Raw genomic sequence first — 5,000 nt, 5'->3', positions numbered from 1 at the left:
CGGACGGTAGTCAAGGTGAGCTAGTGGTAATAAATACGAAGTATTTATTATTTTTCTTTATATTATGATGACGTTCTTTATTTTTATAAATGTTAAATGTTCGATTATAGTCAAGAGAATTAACAATTTTCGACAAAAACTGGCAGAGCCGGTGACGTCTCAAAAGGTTTGGTCGGCCATTACACCCTGAAGCATTTTTTCCTGTCGATTTTTGTGAATATTCCGAGCTCCCGAAGACAGTGGTGTTCATGTTATTTAATATAGGATCGTGAAACAAAATTGGAGTGGCAATATCATTAATAAGTAGTTGGCAGCTAAGAGAAAGGGCGCAACATTGTACTTTTTCAAGTAGATAAGCACCAAGGGTATATTAGGCAAAATTTTAAAAGTATTTTTAAATTATGTTTTGACGCTTATGTATTAAAGGTGACGTTCAAAATAGTGCAAACCAAGTGACATCTATTTAGCAATAATATATACATATTTTGCATAATTTTTCGTTTGAGTAGGCTTCGTAAATCTTATAAAATAGGACCGTAATATTTTTTACACACAGTATTAATACTAATACATTAAACACTTGTTTTAGAATCTATACTTCTATTTTTATAGTAATTGTATGAAAGATTTGCAAATACTCCAGCCGTCTCCATTAACAATTTCATTGTTCTTTGTTTAGTGTTAGCCACGCCCCCTCTCATATATCCAGGTATTTCATTACCCATAATATATGTTATAGCTTTATTGAATGATAAGCTTTAATTGTAATGCGATTGGTTATTATAGAAAATACTGTAATGTTATGTTTTTGTATTGAGAAATTTTATACAAAATTTTTCGCGTTAGATGTAGGATGTTAAAAGTATAAGAATTTTTTTATTTTATTCGGAGTATTTTCCAATTTTTAGTACATGTGCGTTTTGTTATTTTCTCGACGGTCATTTACATTTCCACGATCTACATTGGCGTATCGTGTACTGTTTGTGACTGTCGTATAGTGATCCTTTAGTTGATGTCACTCGGACAATTTAGCGAGAACGGTTTTGTCCAGTTTTGCTGGAAACGAATATGACAGACGAGTGTTGTCCGGTTGTGAACTGTGGAAGGTTTGACTCCGAAAGTTATTTCCTTCGCCAGAAGGTTATATTTTGATATGCGAGTATTTATCTATTTTTATTGTATGTTTGTGATTCGCATAAATCAAAAACTATTTGACCGAATCTCATGAAATTTGGTGGGATAATTGACCAAGATCCAAGGCCAATTTGATTAGGTTTTTGGAGTGATTGGGTCTAAAGTCAGGGTAACGAAAAGGTGAAAAAGTCTTTTTTGTTATATCGTAGTAAATTTTTATCTGATTTGCATGAAACTAGTGTCAAACTGTGCATAATTTAATTGCCTATTTTGTGATGTGGCGTTGGCGAACGTATGCGCTCTACCGAGTGCCCGTTCTAGTTATTGATTTTATTCACTTCGTGACTCTTGAGTGCTTCGATAATGCGGATTTAACAAACACGCATTACGCTGTGTGATACGCCAAAATACCTAAGAGTGTAGACTGTACAATAAACTGATTTTGTAGCTCCTGTAGTGTGTAGGGTACCCATGTTTTTATAGGACTAGAAAAGCAGTAACCCTTAAAGTAAAAGCAAGCAAGCAAAGGAGTGAAGATCATTATTTACGCAATGGCAGAAGTTATATTAAATGTTCGAGCATCGTACATAGCGCAAGTGTATTCGCGTTACCACCAGCTGCTATTATATTACTTAGCGTATAACAATTATCTTTCGGTATGACCAGTATCCCTAATCAAAGTGCTTGTAATGTAAAGTGAGCGGAAATGTCAGATTTGATGGGAGAATCTGTGGAAGTTATGCTGGTGATCATAACATCAAAGAATGTACTTCGAATTTCGTGTAATATATTGCTTGCTTACTTACTTACTTGCTAGGTTGCTTGCTTGCATGCTTGCTTACATACATACCTTCTTACTCACTTTCTTACTTACTTACTCACACAGTCACTTACTCACGCTCACAGTCACTTACCCACTCACCCACTTACTTACTTACTTACTTACTTACTTACTTACTTACCCACTTACTTACTTACCCACTTACTTACTTACTTACCCACTCACTTACTTACTTACCCACTCACTCACTTACTTACCCACTCACTCACTTGCTTACCCACTCACTCACTTACTTACTTACCCACTCACTTACTTACCCACTCACTCACTTACTTGCTTACCCACTCACTCACTTACTTACTTACCCACTCACTTACTTACCCACTCACTCACTTACCCACTCACTCACTTACCCACTCACTCACTTACCCACTCACTCACTTACTTACCCACTCACTCACTCACTTACCCACTCACTCACTCACTTACTTACCCGCTCACTCACTTATTTACTTACAGTGCTGTTTTCCTATCACACAGGGCGCCTCTACGCACTACATGACCTACAAGATCAGTTTGTCTTACTTACACGCTCTTGGGTATTTTGCGTATCGCTGCATAATTTATGTTAATTATCAAATCCACATTATCAAAGCATTATCCCCACAAAGCATGTGTGTATGAGGGTTATTTCGGCAATCTTAGCCTGGTCGAAGTCATTTAACCATGTTTCAGATAATGCTAATATGTCTGAATATTTCCCATTTATCAATTTGTGAATTTCAATAGCCCTATCACTAACAGATTGCGTAGCAACTCCAAATTCATTGCCTTCAAAGGACAGGTCAGTTTTGAGGCCTCATTTGACCATGTTGTCCTGTTCTGGCCAGTACAGCCCTAGCAGATGCTAGTTATAAAAAGTTACATTTGAGGATTTGTGAGAAATTTTGAAAGGTGAATTTGTAAGTTTAGAGAGTTTAGAGGGGACAGGCGAGTGTTCTTTTTTTTTTTTTTTTTTGGGGGGGGGGGGAGGGGTAGAGATGAGTGTTGATTGAGCTTTGGAGGAAAATAATAGTATTAATCCTCCTAGGGTTGAGCACAGGCGACTATGGTTGGGGGAGGGGGGGGGGGGGGCGGGCGGGAGAGCTGTCCGAGCAGGTATGTAGGACGCAAGCCTTGGTAGGACGAGTCATCCTTGACGAAATGAATTAATCGCACATCATTTGAGATTCATACATTGCTTTTGTAATGACTATCGACCTGCATAAACTACATTCTCTCTCTAAGGAAGAAAATTACCGAAATTTTTATCACGAGCTTTATTCAGTCCACAAGCTAATTGAAAATTTTTTTTTTTTCGAAAATATTATAATAAACCATCTCTGATCAAATTCATTTGAATAGAACAATTTCATAAGTTAAATTGTTCATAATGGATTCAACAGATAACGGTAATTACCTCATTATATATGGCATAAGGCTTACCAGAAGAGCTTCTGGTTCTTCGTCTGTTATTCGTTCTGTCAAGCAAAGGTGGTTGTTACCTGCAGTTTTGCTCAAGGTGGGAACACGGAGAAACACGTCACCAGTGTTACGTAATTTCAAAGGTCATAGTTACTTAGTTTTGCTGGATTTTATTTGATATATACGAAATGACGATGAATAATTCGATATGTGAATTACATCCCGTTTTTTTTATTGAAACTGGTTATAAATGTGGCAGCTTTCAAGAAAAACCCAAAGACTTATCTCTTTGGAAAATGTTATAATAGTGATCTGAAAACTATTAAGCCTGAATACAAATGCTAGCGAATAACTGAAAAGATACAGAGCAAAATATAAACTGGAAGGAAATTATTTTCACACATCAAGGTTCGCCTGAACAGACTCTTAGTGTCTGATGGAGGGCGAGAAATAAACAACTAAAAGTAAAAGTAAAGTAAGTAGTTATGTTGTCTATTACAATTAACTCTTCGTTACTGATCTGCAAGCTGTGAATTTTTTTTTTTTTTTTTTTTTTTTTTTTTTTTTTTTTTTTTTTTTTTTTTTTTTTTTTTTTTTAGGGGTTTATTTCTCGCCCTCCACCAAACACTAAAGGTCTGTTCAGGCGGGCCTTGGTGTGTGAAAAAATAATTTCTTTCCAGTTAATATTTTGCTCTGTATCGTTATCAGTTATTTCGCTAGCAATTGTATTCAGGCTTAATAGTTTTCAGGTCACTAATATAACACTTTCTAAAAAGATAAGTCTTCAGGTTTTTCTTGAAAGCTGCCACATTATTGCTATTCTTGACATCGAGTGGAAGGTCGTTAAAGAGTCTCGGTGCAGCATAACTGAACGTTCTTCCTCCTATTGCATGATTCACACTAATTTCGAATAGTCTATGTGGGTCATCGGCATGTCTAACTCTTACAGCGGCGCTGGTAGCTTCAGGGTAGGGAACCAAGCAATCACGAAGATATTTAGGCTTATCACTTGTAAGTGCTTTGCAAGTCAATAAGCAAATTTTAAATTCAATTCTAGCCTTAACAGGTAACCAATGTAGATCGATCAGTGCAGGAGTTATTCTCTCCCGAAATTTAATGCCTTTTATCAGTCTAGCCGCCCGGTTTTGTACATTTTGAAGCTTTCTTAGTAGTGTATTGGGCAATTTGTAGTACAGAGAATTGCAATAATCAAGCCTTGATATTACATGACTCATCACTAAAATTTTTGTACTGCCCTCTGTTAAATATTTTCTAATAAATGCTATGTTTCTCAGGTGATAGTTACACACTTTCACTGTGTTCACAATTTGGTCCTTCATTGACAAATTACACCCAAATTTTTCACAACAGGCACAATCCCAACATCAGCATCGCCAATTTTTATACTTTGAATTAACTGGTAATTCTTCAAAGCCACCTTTGTGCCAAAGAACATACATTCTGTTTTATCATCATTTAATTTGAGCTTTTTGCTCTGCATCCATGTTTTTATTTCAGTCATTATCTCATCAATTTTCTTCTCTGTATCTTGTGTTGTTGAAATTGAGAGGTAAAACTGAGTATCATCTGCATATAGTTTAAAACCCACTTTTTGTTTTTT

The 5,000-nt window shown here is 36.1% G+C and overlaps 1 long non-coding RNA gene across 1 annotated transcript in view; it reads left to right on the top strand.

Annotated features, from left to right (window-relative positions):
- LOC137632835 (uncharacterized) overlaps window positions 1-5,000 on the top strand; it is a 32,301-nt gene that overhangs the window by 122 nt on the left and 27,179 nt on the right. The window contains exon 1 of the long non-coding RNA XR_011042129.1: window positions 1-15. This exon is cut by the window's left edge and continues 122 nt beyond it. This is a non-coding gene — a long non-coding RNA (uncharacterized lncRNA). The remainder of the gene's footprint in view (window positions 16-5,000) is intronic.

This window comes from Palaemon carinicauda, chromosome 42 (assembly GCF_036898095.1).
Source record: "Palaemon carinicauda isolate YSFRI2023 chromosome 42, ASM3689809v2, whole genome shotgun sequence".
NCBI classification, from domain to species: Eukaryota; Metazoa; Arthropoda; class Malacostraca; order Decapoda; family Palaemonidae; genus Palaemon; species Palaemon carinicauda.
The sequence above is the reverse complement of the archived record's forward strand: the minus strand, read 5'-3'. Positions and strand labels throughout refer to the sequence as shown.